This window comes from Ambystoma mexicanum, chromosome 4p (genome assembly GCF_040938575.1).
Source record: "Ambystoma mexicanum isolate Mex_15411 chromosome 4p, UKY_AmexF1_1, whole genome shotgun sequence".
NCBI lineage: Eukaryota > Metazoa > Chordata > Amphibia > Caudata > Ambystomatidae > Ambystoma > Ambystoma mexicanum.
Window position 1 is genome coordinate 948,177,625 of NC_090927.1, and position 24,427 is coordinate 948,202,051.

A 24,427-nucleotide genomic window follows, 5' to 3' on the forward strand; every position below is an offset into this window, starting at 1 on the left:
CCCCATGGAAGTAAGAGAACATCCTTTCGGGAACGTGTAGTTGTTTCAGCAACACTTGCCCATTTGGTGGTCCAGGAGGGCCTTTTTGGATACACATTTGCACGAGAAGCAACACAAAGATGGATTTCAACAGTTTTGCTGCCAAATCCTCTTTTGTCCTTGCAACCCTACTCCTATATGAAACCCACTGGGTTTCATGCATAGTGTGAAACATGTTTTAGATGTGACATGGGATCTATTACTATGCAGCATATGAGTGTTTCATTTGCAAGACATCAGTACCGAGAAGGCACTTCATTCGTCTGAGGTCAATGAATTGGAATTGAGTATCATTACATTAGGTAGGAATATTATTTAATATTGTAGTGCTTAGAAACAGGGGGGTCTATGGCATCGTGAGCTGTATATGAAACTTAAAAAGTGAGTATCTACTATCTTGGTGTAAATGTCTCTGAAGTATACAATGTCTAACTTGACCAAACAAGAAATCACGTGACAAGCATCAACATCAATCATGTTTGCCTGGTAGCCCTGGCTGCAACCTTAGACTGACGAAAACAAGTTCCAATTGTGCAAAAGGGAGCCAACCATTAAAAAAAAAACAGTCAGCACTTGCCACAATTAGCCAAGAAAGACTATTGTAATTAAGTGCCAAGCCAAGCAATAGAGTGTTTTCTTGGAAAGAATGGCTGATAACCGTTATTGGCATTCCCCACATTAGGGCAACATTGGGATATGCATGCTATTCTCAACCTGCCAGCCAAGCTATTATCTGTGTGTGGGGGTAGAGGGGGGGCTACTATGCAACATACTGCTGTTACCAACATATCGTCGTTGCCAGAAACGTCGCGATTGAGGACAACACATATGGTTCTGCCTGGTTGATTGTGATCATTTCCTGACTATTCGCCGCAATAGTTGTTCTACTGTACATTTTCTAACTGTGCGATTTCTCCTGCATGGGATTTTCAAATCAATATGCAAAGCTCTTAGGTGGAGCAGAGGAAGCGATGACTGGAGCTGTTAGTGAAGAGATGTCGGAAGGAAAGCTGCATTGAAAGTCACTCCAAACCTTCATTTATTCTATTCTGTCTAATGAAGGATGTGCCACCCCCCCCCCCATGCAAGGCGTTGGGAGCAGGCGGGCATGGGCACACGAGGTTTTTAAAATAAGTTTGTGTCACGGATATGGATCTCTGGTTACTTACAGAAATCGATTTTCCTTTTTCTTTTCTTCTTTTTTTACTGCTGCACGTTTAATCAAACTAAATACAATGGCTGATCAACAAGCAGCGCGCACATACCCATTGCATTGGTTGTTGCCACACAGGGAAAAGGCATCCAATTGCAAATTGCAGTCTGGCCATATTGGGTCCTTTGGCTACAATGGGCTGATTCACGCATACCTGAATAATGGCCCCATCACGTCTTTTCTGTGACTCTGGCACATGTTTCTCTTGCGACGACTACATTTCTAAAGGTGGAGTAGGTGCCAGCTCCCTTTTGTGAATGCACTTACTTTCCTCCAACTTTGGACCAGAGGCTAACTTCAATGCAGAAAATGACACACAGCTTGTGCGATGACAGCCTAACGCGGCCACTGTTTATTCCACAGTGGTCCCAGCGCACGGTGGATAATGAACCCTTCATGCACATGAATGCATATGAATGAAGAGTGGGCCCAGGAAACTGAGGACACGGGCGCTGTTCTTCCTCCCCTCGCATTTGACTCATATCCACCTGGACTTTCCTAACTTGCCACCGCTGTTACATCTGACTTATGGGGGATGGTGGCAGGGTCGGACTGGGACATAGAATTGTCTCGAGCACCAATGAAAACGTGCCCCACAGTTGCAAAACAAATCATCTCTTTTGTGACAGACTGTTTGAATAGTACCCAAGAGGGAGTTGTTTGATCAAATGTGATGCAAATTATGCAATTTAAAGAATATGTATTCAGCAACAATGATAAAAAAATACTAGCTGTATAGTGAAGTAACCCCATTAACTGGGCCATATTGGCCGACAAAGTGGCCCACTTTGACCCAAAAAAACAAGCCTTCAGTAGCATTTTGCGTTTTATGTTTCGGGCATTGGCCTATTGCCCTATAGGCAAGTCCGAGCCTGGATGGTGGTCATGAACGTCTGCAGCAGCGCAGCAAATAAAGCCATGGTTGCCATTACCAAACATTCATTAAATACAAAAATAAAACACGTTTTCTGATCAAAACTAATTGTGAAAAGGGATGGCTTATGATGCATTTTTCCTTATCTTTGTTTTATTTTTAAATAGCTTCAATTCAATTTGTCACTAAATGTCTGCTTAGTTCCTTCCTTCAAGAGGCTGCCAACAGCACATCACTGCTCTCTTGCCCTTTTCCTGCTTTATCCCACTAACTCATCCTCCCCTCCTTTTTCAGAGCCGCCAGAGCGCCAGGGGACCACTCCGGTGGTGATAGTGCGCGGTACAAATGTCCTTTAACATTAACATTAACAAGTATATAGATGTGTGGGTCCGATCAGTCTGTTGACACCAATTAGATTTGTTCACACATTCGGCCATATTTATATTTAAAAAATGATTATTTTCACCTGTCAGGGATACCATGGATGTACATAATAATGCATCAACACGTTCAAAAAGGATTAATTGCACCCTCCCCTCTGTCCTCGTCCATGATTATCATATTAAGCTCTTAAAACAGCCTCTATCAAACCTTGTACAGGGAGAGCAGAGCCGGCTTTAGGGCAGGGCGGGCCAAGCTGGAGTGGTGGGAGAAGGCATAACCGGCGCCCAATTGAAATTGAATGCGCTCTGGTGGCAGGACGTGACTATTGAAACATTTGTTGCTCCCCCACCCCCTGCTGCAGAGCTAGGGGCGCGTGGGGGGAGGGGAGAAGCGCCAAATATTTGATTTTCTGCCCGGGTCGCTGTGGCTTCTAAGTCTGGCCCTGACAGAGAGCCATGTTCCCCTGCCTCTTATATGAACAGTAATGCACCTCGTCAAGATGGCGCGCGGGTCAGCATCCCGTTATCTGTCTTGATAAGAGTGCAGCCACTGTGCATGCTCCACTCGGGGTTTTTTTCCAGCCTTATTTTTCGCCCAATCCCATGGCCAATTTCACACAGACTTCATATTTCTGTGAAATGATTGTATCTTGGAGCCCCGCTTGGAGCGGTATTTCCCAGAGCCTATTCCCTTCATCCAGTCGGGCGGGATCATAATAATGACCAGGCCTTCGGAAACAGGCTATGATAAATGACTCAACGCTGCCAGTTGAGCACAAAGCTGATCTCAGAGGTAGTTAGCATTCCAGACTCTAATTAGAGATCTCGCTGTAATCTTTCATAATGCCGGTGATGCGTAGGTGTCCAGGGTGTGTTTCCTAGTGCTCATTTTTTGGATTGGATTCGAGCCTCCAATACAGGTTCCTATTTCCGAGGCGCGCGGCAGCGCCGTTAATGGCTTTCCTGTCATGCAGCAAAAAATATTCCTCTCTCCGTTTAAATTTCAGGTGCTGTGAGGGACAAGAATACCAAATAAATCTTTGTACTAATTACCTCCCCCATTCACATCCATGTTTACACAAAAATATGAGAAATCCACACAATGGCTTGGTGAATTAATGAGCTCCAGCATTAGGCCCCTGAATCAATCATTCGAGAATACACTTCTTAGAACTGCCTTAATGGCTGGGATCTGAAAATGTATTTGATGGGCCTTTCAGCACATCAGGTACGAAGTAATTAATAAATCACAGCAGCCGAAGCCCGCGCGTGGCTTCGCAAAGCTCCTCTGCGCTATCTAAATGCGTCAACCAAGCTGTGCTTCTTGCCATATCTTCCTGGGAGTTGCTAGAAGCTTCTGGAAATCCAACACAGGCGTCTATATTGCGCGGAAGGGTCCCGTATTTGAAGCGTTTATGACGTGGCATAGAACTGGAGGAGCCCAGGGACTCATTAGGCTACTCGCAGAAACAAAACAAATACACGTTATCAAAATGCTGTGTATTTTTAATTACGTTTCCTGGTTAATAGGGAAAGACTCGCACATGCGACCCTGGGCTTTGACTGCATTTTGCTAACTGCCGGTAATTTGAGTCAATAAGGTCACAGTGGGTCTTTATGACATTGCTAATGAACTGTAGTGTTGCTAAAGTAACACAACGATGATCTTCCGCGGAAGTTATGGAGCACAGGAGCTCATTGGATCCGCAAAGCGTGGTTTTTGGATACAGAAACGTGGCTGTGTTCGTTCGAACACTGCTCCCCCTGGTACTGACCGTCTCCTCAACATTGTATATACACTATTTTACACGCATAGGGCCTCATTACGACCCTGGCGGTAAGGGGTTAGCGCCATCGTTAGCTGCGCCGACCCCTTACCGCCAATCACGAGTTCCCTTTCCGCCATGGCGGTTTTTACACCTGCTTTTAGCGGGTGTAAAAAACCATGGCGGTAAGGGAACTTGGTGTTAATTACGCCACCGTAATTTACGGTGGCGTAATTAACGCCTTCCCCACTCCCATTATGCCCTATGGGGCAAAAATGGGAATGGGGAAGGGTAAATGGGGATTGGGGATTTACCGCCCCGCCAAGGTCGGAATGGGGCGGTAAATCCCCTTACCGCCATGGCGTTAACGTAGTTAGCACCATGGCGGTAAAGTCACGGCCCTGGCGGTAACTTTCCGCCAGGGTCGTAATGAGGCCCATAGTCAGGCAGCCTGTCTGGTACTATGAATGCACTGCTTTATACAATGTTCACACTGCAACAAAGACCCCATGGAACAAGGAAGAAGAGTGTTTTATGAGAGAGTGAACCCTTCTATGCTTCATGTAGGCCATGGCTGTCTCGCTGAAAGATGCCACAGCTCTCGAGGCTTGGTTGAAAGCGACACTGAAAGCGGTCTCTTATGCTTTTGCAAACCGGTGATAAATCAATGCCAGCCAATCGCTTATTCGGCAAGGAGCAAGAAAAATGGGTCTGCTCGATTTGGGTTCCCCGTGCAACCTTTGCAAAATATGGCCACTGATGGGGATAGCAGTTTATGGGCTAGGTTGACCAGGACAAGTTTATCCCTATTGAAAATACCTCACCCTACATCTTGGACACAATAGGAACACTTTTGTCTGGTAGAGGAACTATGAAACAGTACAAACTTTAAAAATGAATACAACTTTGGTTGGCATAGATAGTTGCAGTCTAGGTCCCGAAAAGCAGTACAGTAGGGGACGACTCAGTAAGATTTTTTTTATTAGACACTAGCTATAACAGTGTATTATACACTGATTTACTGCTCACTACGCACCCTGTCTCTGCTTGCTTTCACTCTCTCGCTCTCTGTCACTCTTTCTTACTCTATAGGCCTAATTCACAGAAAGTTTAGCTCTAAGCAAAGTGACTTTGCAATGCAAAAATACACTTTGCATCGGGCCTAATTCACAGAGTAGAGCAATGTGACTTTGCACTGCAAAGGTACTCTTTGCACTACACTGAATGTGCCTAATTCACACAAAAAAACACTTTCAGTGCTACTAGCTACTTTTTTGTAATGAATCCGAGGGTGTCATCATTCATTTCCCAGCGGTGACCTTTCCCCATTTGGCATGAGGACAGCATCCATTACCTTATCCTGACCCTGGGGGTGGCTGTATGAGGGAGGATCACATGGGGGGGGGAACCCTCAGGGTAGTGACATGGCATCATCGGACAAGACATGGTATCCCCCATTTCTTTTAAGGATACCCCATCCATTGCCCATGGTTTTATTGCATACTGTCAAACCTCCCCTCACCCACCTAGGAAGGGTACTGAAAACACTCTTCACAGGATCGGTACACACGTCATTAAAATCAGACTTGCCTTTCAAGGCTCCTAAAAACTCCTTCCCATACTCTGCAAACAAGTCATAAAGATCTGACTTGCCTTTCAAGATCACTATGAACACTGTTGCAGACTTTGCATACAAATTATCAAAAACGGACTTCTGTTTTCCTAAATGTGAAAGTACTATGACAAAGAAGATCAACCGAGCAATGAAGATCAATGGAGGCCAAGATCACAAGCTGGGCTCTAGTTGTTGCAGGAACATGCCTGATGCCAGGAGATTTAAACCAGCGAACCAGCTGACAAGCTGATGCTGGCTGGAGAACTTTAGTCCTCCTAATGTCGATTGAGAGACTGCAGGGCTGGCACAAGGTCTGTGAAGCCGACTGGCTCACTGAAGAGTCAGAGGAGAGCTGACTGAAGGGTACGGTAAACTGCAAGGACACCCAAAGCAGGAGAAGGGCTCCAGAGCATTCCCAGGTACCAAGAGGCAGTCTCCAAACTGCCCAACCCAGAGAAACGCAGCACAGATGAGCGGGAGCTGCGAGAGACACAGAAGCTACAGCGCTGATGAAGCGAAAAGGGAACAGAATGCTGAAGAGCTGCCACAGGCGTACAACAGGAGAACCTATATGCGCCATCAAGAGCTACTGAGTCCACCCAAGGGAAGCAGAGACACTGGGGTGCATTGGCAACCCTGCCAAAGCAAATAACAGTGTATGCAATATATAAGAATGAATCAGAAACTGAATGTCATTTAAAGAGACAGAATAAAATAAATATAAAAGACTATCAGGTGTGCTTGTGTATGCTGTATACACATGAGAAAATCTCTGGCCAGAGAAATACCAGGCAGATTCAAGTCACAAGAGAAAGCCCTGGCAAGAGAATATACCAGGCAGATTCAAGTCACAAGAGAAAAGACCTGGCAGGAGAGTAACCAGGCAGTCGCAAGTGTTTTCATAGAAGAAAGCCCTGGCCGGAGAGTATAGCAGGCAGTTGCAAGTGTGTTCATATTAGAAAGACCTGGGAGGAGAGTACACCAGGCAGATGCAAGTTGAAAATGTGTTCACATGAGAAAGCCCTGGTAGGGAAGCATATCAGGCAAGGACAAGTTAAACAGTGTGTGTAAAATACACCACTTAATGAGGATGCATCAGGACTAGCTGTAGGCTGTCTTAAAACAAATTGAAAAGGAGTGAAAACCTGGCTGGAGTTTACACCAGGTATCTCACCATGATACAGACTAACAACCAAGTTGTTTTGTGTACCAGTTGCTTTGTTGATCAAGAGAATCCTAAGGAACTAAAATTCATGAAGTATACAACAGGGTGAAGAGAAATCCAGGGGAAGGGAACCACCCTCTGAAACAAGGAACTCTATCCTTCTGGAACTTTTGCGTTAGAGTTACTCATTTCCTTTTTGAACATTTCTACACTACTCAAGACCAAAGACATTTCACCTTTCACCCTAGATATGCTTTTTAGTATGTGAGGGCCAGAATACTACTTTGGAGACAGGACATGTTGCTTTGGACATTCTGACATTCAAAAGACCTTTAGGATTGTTTGAAGTAGGGAAACACCTCTTAGAGAAGGGACAGAGTGGCCTTTCCAAAACTCCTTTTCTTTTGTCAATACATGTTTATGGCCAAAACCACTAGCCCCCTGTGTCCGCATCTCATTCCAGGCTCCTCTCAAACAACAGATGTGTGTTCAGACTTGGAACCTAGCATGACCACCAGGACAAGGTAACAACTCCAATCAAATTAAATCAGCCTTGAGATGAGTTATACAGAATATGTCCACCTGAATACTACAGTCACACAGGATCCTTCTAGCAGCCAGGTGTCACAATGCAAGTGTTGCTTTAAGAAAACGTGTGACTTATGAAAGGGATTTTTTGTAGTATTCTTGCCGGATGATTTGGCTGAACTATCAACAGTCATCATGACTTGAAGGAAAGTGTCACATCCACTAGGCGGTTGATAATGGAAAGGCAAAATACCTCTTGACAGGCAATACTGATCTATATTCAGGACATGAGGGTGTGTTTACATCATTGAGTTCCCACATCCTCTAAGTCCCAGAGAAGCGGCAACTTGCCTGGAAATGACATCAGTTCTGATCATTAAACGGTCTTGCTCCTTCATGTAGCACTATATGAGAGGTGCCTGAACATATGGTTCTTCAAGACTGTGCTCTTGTACCAATGTGTATCCTCAAGTACCCAGCATAATACAGAAAATGGAGAATATGGAATGGTGAAATTCAAAAGTCCATAAAACACAAAAAACAGCAAGCTATCTCTATGGATTGAAACATGGAGTGAACAAAAACATGGATATGAGGCTGAGTGTCTCCCAGGTCAAATTTACTGCTCAAACCTGGAACAGAAATGCATACAGAGGGAAGAGGGACAGGGCATTCAGACTACAGTGTCACACCTAGGACACTATGAAACCTAATTACAAAGGCTTCCTGAAATATCCTTTGTCATGACAAGATGACAGAGGAATGACAACAATGTGGAGGCAGACATCTGTTTTAGTAGATTTCAAAAGGGATGAGGAGGAAAAACAGTAGGTCTACACACAACAACACAATTTGAAAATGTCTGGGGTAAAATTGGCATGGTATTAAAGAGAGGGTAAAGACTGTCAAATTGCAAAGGTAACCAGCCAAAAGGGGAGGACAGGTCATCGAAGGGTCTGTGCTCTAGCACCTTGAAGCGTCTCTTGTGCTAGATGGAATTACCAATAAATATTTCAGACCAAAGAAACGGACCGACTCAGAAAATATGGAAAAATACGACTTTAGTCGTAGTTTAATAAAGCAGGATGACCTGACAAACAATGAACTACTTGAATATACAAAGGTTACATACCCCAATATGCGTCATCTATGATGCCATCTTACATGGAAAACTACAAAACCTATTGAGGGGAACATATGTACCTGTGGTGTGCATAGGGGTTAGTACTTCATTGGCTACCCCTTAGCTGTGGGGCACACCTTTGACTACCTCTAATTACGTATAATGCTGATTATAGCAGAGAAAATGGCAGTGGATTGGTCTGTGCAACACTGTATAGCACATTTCTCCATAGACCCTCTGATTGGTTGGCATGCTCATCCAACCTTGGACTTTCGGCTCGCTAGCAGCACGTAAGCAAAACTAAACCCTGGTGCTTAAGTCACATCAGATTACTTCCCACTTTCCCAGTTGGTCAATCATCTCTCATCAGTCCAACCATAAGCCAATGTTTCCCATCTGCAGTTGACATTGTAGTCTTCTCGCTATTCTGGGACATTAGAGACAGTGTACGCACATCAATGTCTTCATCTGAAGCTTAATGAATAGCCCTTATTTTAGACTTATGGCTCACGTGTGAAGAGACCTCAAATGTGTCAATTTCAACCTCTTATTCACTGCTAATTGATTTAATTATGCTGGGTGTTCTTGCTTCTATTGGCCTCTAAAGACTTGCACACTCCATCTTGTAGGAGCTTTATCCATTGTCAATTGTCTAATACTTGGCTTTTACCCATTTTTCTTCTTCTTTAATCTTAAGAGAAATATGTGTTAAGTGCATGGCTCATCCGTCTGCCTCCCTTTGTGCTTTGCAATTATTCCTTAAAAATAGCATCTTTGATGCCAGGTCAACACAGACTCCTCTTTATTCTGCACGCAAAACTGTTTCTCCAACGTCTCCTGACTCAGCATCCCTGTCTGTCTCTGAGGTAGCTGGATTGAATCTTAACACAAGCCGAAGTACATTTTCTTATCATGGCCGTCCTTGCCACGTTATATTTTCATCTATAGCAAGCTTCTACAGGTCCCATCTACCTTGCATTACTGTGTATTTAGATTTATTGGTCAGCAGGTTACTTTATCTTCTTTGTATATGATTAAATTTTCATTTTGTACATGTTTATCTTGTTACTGCAGTTACATTTTTATTCATAAGTATTATCATATCATTTCTGTATGTTCTTGAATGTCTTCTGTATGACATCACTCTGCCCTCGACTGATTTCACTCAGCGCTACACAAGGTCCAATGGTGCGTGCTAACATCCCTCCACACTTTCAGTATGAGGGTACATTCGCTTTTGTTGCCCGAGTGCATATCGTCTCTCATACACTGAATGCGGTTTAGGGACAATACATGGGGTTCCACATAGAGCTCCTCTACTGCTTTTCCAATATGACGGTGGTGAGGGGTCAAAAGCAAAGGAAAATAAATCCACCGTCTCCTCTACAGGTCAGAGATGGGGTGAAGTGGAGGATCAGCAAGAGAAGGTAGGGATAGGTCCACAATATGAGTAAGCCACACACATATATAGATGCAAGGATCAAGGGAAAATGTGGTTAAGAAGAGTAGGCCAGCAGAATAACTATCAACACTTGAGTGAAGAGGAAGAGAGGAATAATGGCCAGGTCTAATAAGATTGGTTCTTCCTTTTTCTACAATGCTAATTTTAATTGTGGAATGTTTGATCATGTTTTGTTTGTTATGGGGTTCCCACCATGCACCCTCCCTGAACTCTCTCTCCCAAGCCACCCCGGCATACACTGACCAATATAAATATACATTCAACCAAAGTGACTTGACGAAGCATACAAGGTTTCAAAGGATACAGATGAAACACTGGATACCAATACAAATATGAAACACAGTTCCAGGACAGCTGTTGGGAGAGGACTGCTGTGAATCCACTGCAGTTTGAGGCTAGAGTGGAAATGGGGGGACAAAAATACCAGAAGTCTACAGGATCAACACATGAGGGGATGCAGGCAGAGCAGGTAACATCATTACTGGTCAGGTATGAATGAGTGGGGGTACGTCAGAGAATGCAATCAAGTGTAATGGTAAGTTGGCAGGTGATGGAGGATAGTAGAAGAAGGGTGGAGCGGTCAACTCATAAATACGACTGGGGATTCCCAGTGCAGAGAAAGTGGGAAAATCAATGGTGGGTGGATTATAAGGCAAGGTGTTACTGATTTGCGGAAGATGACCTCAGGTTTCTATCCAAGGGTCAGTGACTACATCTTGAACAACAATCTTATGAGTTCTTTCCAGAAGATGATGAGGAATGTTGGTTATAGGTAATCCTGGGGGAGACAGTCCCAGAACTTTAGAGATTATTCTTGGCTTGCTGAATGTTACTTTCCATATGCAGAGCCCAATAATAAAAATACCAAATCCTTCCCAATACGGGCACATCATATTCCAAAGCAAAACAAATGGCTACTAAGGGGCTGATGTCCTCTGTCGCCAAACTACATAGAACATGCCCTCATGTATGCTTTATAATGAGATCAGGAAAGCAACATGGTAACAGTGCCTGATATAAAGTTAATGCCATGAACGAGAGGCTTCTTGTGCCCACCCATCAATCACCGAGAACAAAAGATACATATGGCCATAGCTAATAATAAGCTACTGCAATAGACGTCAAGTCTCCAGTTATGTCCCATCACACAAGAATGTAGACTGCCTGCTTCCCTCCCAGAAGCGGCCAGGAGCCTTCTCTGAGTCAGAACCCGTGAGGAATGAAGCCACACAATTATCAAGACCTACAAGGAACAGTGGATGCTCATAAAATGATTGTCTTCTCTCCCAGGAAATCCATTGGCCAACTAAGCACAGTGCAGAGTGCACACCTGGACAACATTTGCCTCTGCTAAGTCAGGCTGGCACCTCTCTCACAGAGCTGACCATTGTTTATGTGTGCTCTTATATGATATGCAAGGTTTCTCTTTTCATCTTGATTTATTGGCATGCATCACTGAAGTGGTGGCAGAGTCCCCAAAGTCAGCCTTTACAAGAGTAATAGAAGTGTACTAAACAAGTATTGGAACTGTGACTCCAATGGAGGACAGAGTAGGAAGGAAAGGAGCAACGCGCAACACATTTTCCAAGGGCTGCAGTCATGCTGGTTGACAGCCAATTGAGTTCCAATGTATTTCAGTTTAGCTATAACTGATACCGGGTAGTAAAACAGAGAAGTGTGCTTTAAAACTTCACAAAAAACTGTTCCTGACTGGAGAAAATGGTTGCAAAAAGTAGTGTGTCAGAGTGTCCGGTGTGCCGTGAATACTGTGAGGATTTCTTGGGACTGCTGCTAGAAACCACTGCTGGAAAACTTATTTATTTATTTTTTTTTTTTTTTTTTTGCTGCCTTGGAACTTTACATTGGAGTCTGCTTTCACTTCGCAGACACAGGAGTCTGCTTTCACTTGCTGTTGCCCTGCCTGCACTGACGCTCCACCTCCCTACGCCTGCTTGCTTCATAAACCGGAAGTCAAGCGAAGCGTAGCGGAGTGTGTCAGAGTGTCCGGTATCAGGTGGTAGGTGGAGTGTGGAGTGCTAGACCCCAGCGCCGTAAAAGATCTTCTAAACTTCAAAACACAAAGGAAGGTAAGCCTTCCTTTTTTTTTTTTTTTTCTACACGGGTCATCGGGATTAAGTGAAGAAGAGCACGGATATAAAATGCTCTTAAGGAGAGACATCGAACAAACTGGAGGGGCTGAGGGCACAGCTGGGGACACAGATATCACCTGTTCCACTCCCTCCTGGGCTGCGGAGGAAGAACTACAGTTGGAGGTCCCTGATCCCCTATTAAACGAAAACCCTTGCCCCTTTAACATTCAAGTGAAAATTGGAGCAAGCACAGCTCTATACATAGATAACGGGCTGGGGGCACCTAATACTGGGGAAACACCCAAAGTCACGGGAGCCGCCATGGATGACATCGAAATTGTAGCAGGAAGCCTACAGACGGCCGCTGAGCATTCGGCAAATCAGGTCACACAAAAAACCATAGATAAACCAGTAGAAACCCAAACGCAAAATCTGGTCAGTTCGCCAAATCCAACAACATGGAACGTTTCTACTATTGAGCATTGGGCAAGCCCAAATGAGGCAAGCATAGGTGACAATGCCAGTCTAGGGCCTGCATCCAGTGGGATAGAAAAATCGAACTTACCAACATCGGGGGAGCATCACATACAGAAGATCCTGAAAAGAAAAAACTCAAACTCCGAGGCAGAAGAAGAAAGGCCGTGGATGGAGTCAGCAAAGTCGGAAGGCTGTGAGGGAGCAAACCCAAGGAACCAGCTTAGCCCCCCAGCCAGATATACAGTTAAGAGGACGAAATACCCGACCAACCAAAAGGAAGGTGCCCACAGAAGCATTATATGGAAACCATTTACTGCAGGACCATTGCCAATAAACCTAACAAAAGGGGGGACCAAAACTCCAACCATCACAAACGGAGGAACCATAGTAACCCCAGTAAACGTAGGACAGACCCTTAGCCTCAGTTTTGGCAGCAGGAGCTCCGCCTGTACGAATCAATTAAAGAAAACGACGGGAGTGGAAATATCAGACGCAGTTTTGTTGGAAACGTCAATGGACATGGAGAACGCATTAAGAGATAAGTTTACAGGAACCAAAAATGTTGACAAAGCAAAAGGAACGAGTGCCAAAGTAGCTACTGAAGACAAATTGACGCAAACGTTGCCACCAAACCAAGTGGGAAGCGTAGACCAGGTCATATCAGGCCGAACAATGGAAGACAATTTCCTAATGGTCGCAACTTTGTCAGGTGTCCTAGCACCCTTCATGAAATTGTACGAGGATATCGCGGACACACTAAGAGATCATTCTACAATACTTGCTATGGTTCACACTAAAACAATATTTGTGGAGGGCTTTATCTCAGCAATCCAAAACAACTTGGACAACAGTACCGCCAACGTCACCCAACTGCTACATGACATAATGAAACCTATACTAAAAGAGAGAAAACTAGGGAAGTCAAATCCAAAAAGCAAGGAACCAATAAGGAAAGACTCTGGAATAATGACCACACAAGAGGTCAGCCCAGTCATAGAAAAAGAAAACAAAGCTGGATCCAACGAGCAAGAAAACAAAGGAGAAAGGTCCACGGCAACACCGGTAAACGTAGAAGAGGTCGCAGAAACCCAAAGTGCGTCCGTTACGGGACCGCGAGCAGCCCAAAGTGAAGAGAAGGGGGAGGAAAAACAAAACGAAGACGGACCCACCCTGGCCGAGGACTGCACCAGCAATAACAAAGGGGGTTCTGGGAATCTCTCTACCAGCACGAACACAGCCCAATGACTTGTTCTTGGGTGAATAACCCCTGGGGGAGACTCTACCAAGTCTTTAGCTCACTGTCCCTTTCACAGAGAAGAAATTTCCCTGCATATCAGCCTTTGCCCTGCCCAGGGGCAGTCCAGCGCCGAAATGCTAGGCAATTCTCCTCTGAACAAGAGTACCATCAGTAACCCCATACACGTGTTTCAGCCTTGTTGAGCATCATCAGTGAGGTGAAACTGTTGCCTCTCTAAGAACAGTGAGCAAGGGGTCCACGTCTGGATCACCCTGTTAACTTAGGGTGAAGCCCAAAGTTAATTTATTCAAAACAAAGGGGTTTCTGGGAATCTCTCTACCAGCACGAACACAGCCCAATGACTTGTTCTTGGGTGAATAACCCCTGGGAGAGACTCTACAAAGTCTTTAGCTCACTGTCCCTTTCACAGAGAAGAAATTTCCCTGCATATCAGCCTTTGTCCTGCCCAGGGGCAGTCCAGCGCCGAAATGCTAGGCAATTCTCCTCTGAACAAGAGTACCACCAGTAACCCCATACACGTGTTTCAGCCTTATTGGGCATCATCAGTGAGGTGAAACTGTTGCCTCTCTAAGAACAGTGAGCAAGGGGTCCACGTCTGGATCGCTCTGTTAACTTAGGGTGAAACCCAAAGTTAATTTATTCAAAACAAAGGGGGTTCTGGGAATCTCTCTACCAGCACGAACACAGCCCAATGACTTGTTCTGGGGTGAATAACCCCTGGGAGAGACTCTACCAAGTCTTTAGCTCACTGTCCCTTTCACAGAGAAGAAATTTCCCTGCATATCAGCCTTTGTCCTGCCCAGGGGCAGTCCAGCGCCGAAATGCTAGGCAATTCTCCTCTGAACAAGAGTACCACCAGTAACCCCATACACGTGTTTCAGCCTTATTGGGCATCATCAGTGAGGTGAAACTGTTGCCTCTCTAAGAACAGTGAGCAAGGGGTCCACGTCTGGATCGCTCTGTTAACTTAGGGTGAAACCCAAAGTTAATTTATTCAAAACAAAGGGGGTTCTGGGAATCTCTCTACCAGCACGAACACAGCCCAATGACTTGTTCTTGGGTGAATAACCCCTGGGAGAGACTCTACCAAGTCTTCAGCTCACTGTCCCTTTCACAGAGAAGAAATTTCCCTGCATATCAGCCTTTGTCCTGCCCAGGGGCAGTCCAGCGCCGAAATGCTAGGCAATTCTCCTCTGAACAAGAATACCATCAGTAACCCCATACACGTGTTTCAGCCTTGTTGGGCATCATCAGTGAGGTGAAACTGTTGCCTCTCTAAGAACAGTGAGCAAGGGGTCCACGTCTGGATCGCCCTGTTAACTTAGGGTGAAACCCAAAGTTAATTTATTCAAAACAAAGGGGGTTCTGGGAATCTCTCTACCAGCACGAACACAGCCCAATGACTTGTTCTTGGGTGAATAACCCCTGGGAGAGACTCTACCAAGTCTTTAGCTCACTGTCCCTTTCACAGAGAAGAAATGTCCCTGCATATCAGCCTTTGTCCTGCCCAGGGGCAGTCCAGCGCCGAAATGCTAGGCAATTCTCCTCTGAACAAGAGTACCATCAGTAACCCCATACACGTGTTTCAGCCTTGTTGGGCATCATCAGTGAGGTGAAACTGTTGCCTCTCTAAGAACAGTGAGCAGGGGGGTCCACGTCTGGATCGCCCTGTTAACTTAGGGTGAAACCCAAAGTTATTTTATTCAAAACAAAGGGGGTTCTGGGAATCTCTCTACCAGCACGAACACAGCCCAATGACTTGTTCTTGGGTGAATAACCCCTGGGAGAGACTCTACCAAGTCTTTAGCTCACTGTCCCTTTCACAGAGAAGAAATTTCCCTGCATATCAGCCTTTGTCCTGCCCAGGGGCAGTCCAGCGCCGAAATGCTAGGCAATTCTCCTCTGAACAAGAGTACCATCAGTAACCCCATACACGTGTTTCAGCCTTGTTGGGCATCATCAGTGAGGTGAAACTGTTGCCTCTCTAATAACAGTGAGCAAGGGGTCCACGTCTGGATCGCCCTGTTAACTTAGGGTGAAACCCAAAGTTAATTTATTCAAAACAAAGGGGTTCTGGGAATCTCTCTACCAGCACGAACACAGCCCAATGACTTGTTCTTGGGTGAATAACCCCTGGGAGAGACTCTACCAAGTCTTTAGCTCACTGTCCCTTTCACAGAGAAGAAATGTCCCTGCATATCAGCCTTTGTCCTGCCCAGGGGCAGTCCAGCGCCGAAATGCTAGGCAATTCTCCTCTGAACAAGAGTACCATCAGTAACCCCATACATGTGTTTCAGCCTTGTTGGGCATCATCAGTGAGGTGAAACTGTTGCCTCTCTAAGAACAGTGAGCAAGGGGTCCACGTCTGGATCGCCCTGTTAACTTAGGGTGAAACCCAAAGTTAATTTATTCAAAACAAAGGGGGTTCTGGGAATCTCACTACCAGCACGAACACAGCCCAATGACTTGTTCTTGGGTGAATAACCCCTGGGAGAGACTCTACCAAGTCTTTAGCTCACTGTCCCTTTCACAGAGAAGAAATTTCCCTGCATATCAGCCTTTGTCCTGCCCAGGGGCAGTCCAGCGCCGAAATGCTAGGCAATTCTCCTCTGAACAAGAGTACCATCAGTAACCCCATACACGTGTTTCAGCCTTGTTGGGCATCATCAGTGAGGTGAAACTGTTGCCTCTCTCAGAACAGTGAGCAAGGGGTCCACATCTGGATCGCCCTGTTAACTTAGGGTGAAACCCAAAGTTAATTTATTCAAAACAAAGGGGGTTCTGGGAATCTCTCTACCAGCACGAACACAGCCCAATGACTTGTTCTTGGGTGAATAACCCCTAGGAGAGACTCTACCAAGTCTTTAGCTCACTGTCCCTTTCACAGAGAAGAAATTTCCCTGCATATCAGCCTTTGTCCTGCCCAGGAGCAGTCCAGCGCCGAAATGCTAGGCAATTCTCCTCTGAACAAGAGTACCATCAGTAACCCCATACACGTGTTTCAGCCTTGTTGGGCATCATCAGTGAGGTGAAACTGTTGCCTCTCTAAGAACAGTGAGCAAGGGGTCCACGTCTGGATCGCCCTGTTAACTTAGGGTGAAACGCAAAGTTAATTTATTCAAAACAAAGGGGGTTCTGGGAATCTCTCTACCAGCACGAACACAGCCCAATGACTTGTTCTTGGGTGAATAACCCCTGGGAGAGACTCTACCAAGATGCCCAACAAGGCTGAAACACGTGTATGGGGTTACTGATGGTACTCTTGTTCAGAGGAGAATTGCCTAGCATTTCGGCGCTGGACTGCCCCTGGGCAGGACAAAGGCTGATATGCGGGGAAATTTCTTCTCTGTGAAAAGGACAGTGAGCTAAAGACTTGGTAGAGTCTCTCCCAGGTGTTAGTCACCCAAGAACAGGTCATTGGGCTGTGTTCGTGCTGGTAGAGAGATTCCCAGACCCCCCCTTTGTTTGCATACATTAACTTTGGGTTTCACCCTAAGTTAACAGGGCAATCCAGACGTGGACCCCTTGCTCACTGTTCTTAGAGAGGCAACAGTTTCACCTCACTGATGATGCCCAACAAGGCTGAAACACGTGTATGGGGTTACTGATGGTACTCTTGTTCAGAGGAGAATTGCCTAGCATTTCGGCGCTGGACTGCCCCTGGGCAGGACAAAGGCTGATATGCGGGGAAATTTCTTCTCTGTGAAAAGGACAGTGAGCTAAAGACTTGGTAGAGTCTCTCCCAGGGGTTATTCACCCAAGAACAGGTCATTGGGCTGTGTTCGTGCTGGTAGAGAGATTCCCAGACCCCCCCTTTGTTTGCATACATTAACTTTGGGTTTCACCCTAAGTTAACAGGGCAATCCAGACGTGGACCCCTTGCTCACTGTTCTTAGAGAAGAAACAGTTTCACCTCACTGATGATGCCCAACAAGGCTGAAACACGTGTATGGGGTTACTGATGGTACTCTTGTTCAGAGGAGAATTGCCTAGCATTTCGGCGCTGGACTGCCCCTGGGCAGGACAAAGGCTGATATGCGGGGAAATTTCTTCTCTGTGAAAAGGACACTGAGCTAAAGACTTGGTAGAGTCTCTCCCAGTGGTTATTCACCCAAGAACAGGTCATTGGGCTGTGTTCGTGCTGGTAGAGAGATTCCCAGACCCCCCCTTTGTTTGCTGCACCAGCAATAATCTTTTGAGAGAAAAATCAAAGAACACATCATCTGATCCAGATATAAGAAACGAGCCAATGAAATCACCAGAGACTGAAGTGGAAAAAAAAACCCTAAACAGAAGTGCCAGGGCAGGGTTAAACAACTCTACAGAAATAGTGGAGGCTATCTCTAGTAAAAAATCAACAACAAGGCCTGAAGACCCCACCACTACGGATAAGTGTCGGGAGAAATGAAAGAAAAAGGGGAACGTGTGTGAGATCTTCAAAACAAGAGACACAAACACAGGAGGGAAAAAATCAGATAACCAAATAAAAACGAAGAACAACGGGCCCGCAGACAACAAATCAGGGGGTCATCACAAGATCACAGGACCCACTAAAAAACAGAAAAATCAACCACCAGTAAAAGCCACAAGCAGTAGCAAAAGCTGGGCATTTATGAAAAATTTGACAATACCAAAAGAACAACCGAGTATAATTGACCAGCTAAGAAACAACAAGAAAAAGGTCAGAACAGAACAAAAGACTGAAGGACAAAAGATCTTAGAAATCAAAGAAGATGATTTTCCTGAAAATGACCTGCTGGATCTCTCTACATACCCGGTCTCAGATGATGAAGACAAACAGGGAATAAGAGGCTTCGAAGAGGTAAATACAGAGGCAGAAGACTCCTTGAGTGAGGAGCATACAGACTATAGTGAGAGTGATACCTCATCTATAATGTCAATACAGACCGAAAACGAGACACAGAGAGACAACAAAAAAGTTCCAGATACTCATACAGAAAAGGATGTATTGAGAAAAAACTGGGATCTAAGTGAAAAAACTCAGAAGAGTGAACGTAGAGGTCAAGAAAGGAACGTGGGGCGGTCTGAGACCCGCAACCACGGAACCAGTCGCGAAAGTGAAACAAGATACAGCAAAAAGCGGACCGAGATGGAGGAAAGAAGAGATCGCCATCAACTAAAAGAGGGGGAAAGAGACCTACAGCATCGACCGCGCAAAACAAGTGCTGGTGACAGTTATAAACAACCGGGGCCTGTCCGAGAACGTATCCTTCATTATGAAGACCGACTAATTCTCAACAGAACCAATGTAATAAGATTACTCCACCATATACCGGCATTAAGACTAATTACAACAGACGACCTGGCGATCGTGGAATTTGTCGAGGAAGATCGCACTGATAAAGTAATTCTGCACACAAGATCAAATCTGGTGAGACAACTACTACTGGAAGAAGCCCCGCAATTAAGACCAATGGGTTTTGACTTACAAGAAAATGACGAAGTCCTAAAAACCCAGGAGAGAGTAAAGAAACACTCGGTGAGACAGATCAACAGAAAAGACAGAGAGACCAGTAGTGTTAAAATAAATAGAACATCAGCAGTGAGAAGGGGCAACCAGAACACACATAGCTCAAACAATAGAAGTCAACATCAAGGAGAAGAAAATGAAGCGGCAAGGTGGAAATGGTTGAAAAACATGATTGATGACAAAACAAACACCCAATAACATAAAACAGTAAAAAGTGTGGGTTCATGGAGCCTGGGAAGTTGGAACACTAGAGGCTCTACCCACCTTTTTACTAAGGGAGCGCTTCAAAAAGAGAACTTTAGTGTGTTGTGCCTACAAGAAACATGGCTGTTGCAACCACCGACACTGGAAGGTTACGTGGTTCTGCTAAATCCAGCGGTCAAAGGTCAAAAAGGCAGACCCATGTCAGGCCTACTTATAGCCATCAAAAACGATCTGGATTGGCAAGTCCTGGAGGAGTCAAACCCACATTTATTCATCCAGATGGTAGTGTTACAGCTGGACAAAAAAGCCAGTAAAATAATATATTGATTATATATTAATATTGATCAACATATACTGGAATCCAGCAAATTTATCAAACGAAAACCTACCAAATAAAATAGCAGAATTAATTGATGAACAAAGAGAAAAATGGACTGATCCAATATTCATATTGGCAGGTGATCTAAATTGTTCATGCCTGAACAAGGACAACCAACCCGAATACGATATAACAACTGCCTCAGCAAAGGAAAAACGAGGAACAATGTGGAATCGTATGGTACAATCAAGGGACTGTGTCGTTCTGAATGGAAAGGTGAAGGGGGACCAACCAGCAAAACCTACTTGGAAGGGAACACAATCAGTAGAGATCCTGAATTACATTTGCATTTCAAGCAACTTGTCAGATAACATCCAGACCTTGAAAGTAATCCCAACAGTAGAAAGTGACCACAATCTGTTAAAACTTACGTGCAAAAACATAAGCAATAACAAGATTGGAACCTACAACCAGAAGGTGGTCATAGACCAAAGGGGTATTAAATTAAGGATCAGTCCAGGGAAAACAAGAGAACTAAACTATAACTTAAAACAAATGATCTCGACGCTTGAAAACGAACAAAGCCAAAAAAGGATTGACTACACCCCTCTTTTCAGAGCATTTGTTACAGAAAGGAAGCTTGGAAGTAACCATCAAACAACGACTCACCAACATCAGTATGACAGTCGCATACAGGAAAGGAAAAAAGCATTAAGGAGAGATATTAGACGACTAAAAAAGACCAAACACGACAACTGGAGTAAAGAGATACATAAGTTAAAACAAAAGTACAGAAACTGGTTACACTTACACAAGAAGACATTGCTAAACCAGGACGCAGAAAGAATGTTGGGGAAAATAAGATCTAAAAACACAGCTGAAATTTGGGCAATTATCAACGAAGCGGAGAAGCCTCAAGCAATAAGTCAAATTAACCCAATAAGTGCTTCATCATGGGTTAAGTATTATACACAGCTGCAAGGGGAAATTTACATCGACCCAAAGCGGAAATCAATGACAAACAAAAATGAGGCAGTAATAGATATCAGTATTGAGGAAATAGAAAACATCCTGAAAAAATTGAAAGACTCGAGAGCCCCAGGGCCCGACGGGCTCACGAATGTAATACTGAATAGCAACATAGGTGAATGGGCCAAATTCCTTCAACTTCTATTCAACTACATATTAACAACAGAAAAAATCCCGGATTCCTGGCGAAAGGCAGTAGTGGTACCCATTTTCAAAAAGGGTCTCAGAACATCAGCAGACAACTACAGACCGATTGCATTACTGGACGTGGTGGGGAAGGTCTTTGCGTCCACACTATTGAAAGCATTAAACCACTGGGTACAGCAAAGTGGACGTCGTGATCCTTGGCAATCAGGTTTTGTGAAGGGGAGAGGCACTGCACTCAACATTTTCCTGATTAACTTATTGAAAGCCAGAACACAAAGGAACAAAAACCAAGGAATCTACATTGCGTTTGTAGACTTGTCAAAAGCTTTCGACACCATAAAAAGAGCCAAACTATGGAAGAAAATGGAAAACTGGGAATGTCCTCAGTCACTGGTGGAGAACATCAAGGACTTGTACACGGATACAAGCATTAGAGTCAGACTGGATACAGCGGGTACACTAACAGACGAAATTCAGATAAAAATGGGCTTAAAGCAAGGATGCCCACTGGCACCGGAACTGTACAACCTGTTCACGTCAGATCTGGAAGATTAATTTGAGTCCACCCGCTGCTTTCCACCAAAAATAGCAGGAACGCCGATTGGGAGACTGCTTTACGCAGACGATATCGTCCTGATGGACCAAACCCAAATCGGCTTGCAAAGACAGCTTACATCATTACAGTCGTATTTGGACTCAAATGACCTGGTTATAAACCCAGAAAAATCAAGAATTCTGAAGTTAGGCCCAGGAGGTAATAAAGCCAGAGGGAGAAAACTAGGATGGTCTCTGAGAAACAAAAAAATCCTGGAAGTCGAAGCATTCACGTACTTAGGAGTCTGTATAGACAACACGAAGAACAATACGCCAAGAATAGCTGGGCTAAAAAGAAAAGCAACCAATCTAGCTGCCCAAGGGAGAATTCTGCGTAAAAGATACTGCAGATTTACCTTATCACCTCTAATAGCCTTTTATAGGATGAAAGTGGTGCCAATACTAACATATGGGGTAGAATCACCAATCCCCTTACAAGCTCAAACATGGTCAATCCTGGAGGGTCTGTTTTGGAGGAAAGCTTTACAGCTGCCTAAATCAGCCCCAATACAGCAGATAAGAAGAGAGCTGGCTTTGACATCACTCAAAACAATAGTGGTATGGAAAGTTTCTATCGGAAATGTCTTGAGGAAAACACTACGGGTGGATTTGGGGTGTTGAAAAAAGCCCTAAAAGATCAATCCAATGTAATCCTAACAGACTGGCAAAAGTCATGTCGAGGGATCCTAGTGAACCTCAGCGAGTCAGAGGATGACTTATGGATTAACCCAGACAAAACTAAAAAGAAACTATACATGGCAGATTGAATCGAAACCCAAGAAGATAACTGTAAATATAAAGGTTACGAAGACTTCTGGGCCCAGCCACGAAAACTGAATCAGATCCCGAGCTATCTGACTTTATTCCCCAATTGGTACTTCCAAGACCTTTTCCTGAGATTCAGATTGAACATTTTACCAACAGGAGAAATATTACAAAGAAGAAAAAGGTTGGACATCAGGGAAAGCTGCAGAATGTGCAAAAAAAAAGGAGAGATAGAATCTCTGAAACACCTCATACTACAGTGTACCGGTTTAAGGAAAGAGCGAGAGCAGTGCTTGGGGGACATCCTTAGAAGCTACACGACAAGGAATGTCGATGAGTGGTGGAGGACTCTTGTAGAAGGAGAAAAAATTAAAACGACATTAGCACTCATAAATCTAGTGATTTTAATCCTTAAGAAACCAGAGGAGATCAACAACATAACCCAGGATTAATAAGATGCTACCAAGCACTGCTACTAAGATACTGTATACCAAACGAAGAATCATGATGAAAGAACGGACATGCTCAGGTTAAAGGTTTCAAATAAGGAAACCACACAATCTGTTTAAATAAAAAAAATGTTTAAAAAGTAGTGTAGATGTTAACAGTAAAAAGTAAAGGTAGTGGAACACCGCGCCCAACCATTCCCGCTCACTTTGAGCACTGCTTTAGAGTGCCATAGTGTGGATGCGTTTTTGCGGGTAGACCCAGAACATGTAATTTAGTTAAAAAGCAGGTCTCTTGCTCTCCATGTCATCTGTGATATTAATTGATGAAGACACATGTACAATGTTTTGGTATCATGCTAAAGAAATACTGGATGTACCTAGACTCTCAAATATACTTAAAATGTTTTACTTTTAGGTGTGTTTAAAAAAAAAGTAAAAAATAACACCATAAATTAGGGTCACATCAACTGGACAACATACTTTGGTTGAGACAACATGATGACATTTCAAGGATGAACTAACATGTCTCCAATAATTCAATTACGTGTGTGTGTGTGGGTGTGTGTGTGTGTGGGTGTGTGTGTGTGTGAGGGGGAGAGAGAGAGAGAGAGAGAGAGATAGCAAGAGAGACGTAGAGGAAAAAGCGAGTGTATGTATGCTTGTGTGTGTGTTTGTGATTGTATATGCATGGTTATGTGTTTTTTTATTTTTCTATAGCTGATTGTACGTTTGCGTTCTGCACGTTTGTGCATGTGTGCTTGCCAATGGGAATGTGCTAACATGTCTTAAACATGACATTACTGTGCATATGTGTGTTTGTGAGAGAAAGAGTGTGTGTACGCACGTTTGTGTGTTTGCAATTGTGCATGTGTGTTGCTCAGTGTTTGTCCCTGTTTGCCTCTGTGTGCATTTGCGTGTGTCTTCAATATTGTATTACTTGAATTGCGCGTGTGTTTATGCATGTGTGCGCGAGGAGAGAGAGAGATAGAGGAATAAGGAGATAAGGAGTGTGTGTACGTCTTTGTGTGTGGCTCACTTTGTCTTTGGTTGCACGTCTGCATTTTTCAGCATGTGAGTGCTTGCGAATCGGGATGCACTCAAATGTCGTCATTATTTCCGCTGCTTCTGTGCGCCTGCATAGGTTTGACTTTTGCGTGTATCCCCATGCATCTGTGTGGTTGTGTGTGTGTCACTCTGCGCACGTGTGCTTCTGTGCGTAAATGTCCAATGTAACACATGATTGTACCCCTCTACCTTAAACTTTATGAATGAGTTTCATCATGCAGAGAAACCAAGCGTGTCTAATGTCAGGCGCCATTTCCATCCTTGTTCCGAAGGGCATAGGGGCAGATTTCTGTAATTTAAATACGTGTTTAGCCATTCTTTTAAGGTTCAATTGCAATCCGAAATTGCTATCTGACGCTGTTGGCATATGT

General features: G+C 44.3%; 1 protein-coding gene across 2 annotated transcripts in view; it reads right to left on the minus strand.

Moving 5' to 3' along the window:
* Nucleotides 1–24,427, minus strand: part of GRIK2 (glutamate ionotropic receptor kainate type subunit 2) — a 2,093,351-nt gene that overhangs the window by 1,424,851 nt on the left and 644,073 nt on the right. The window lies entirely within an intron of this gene.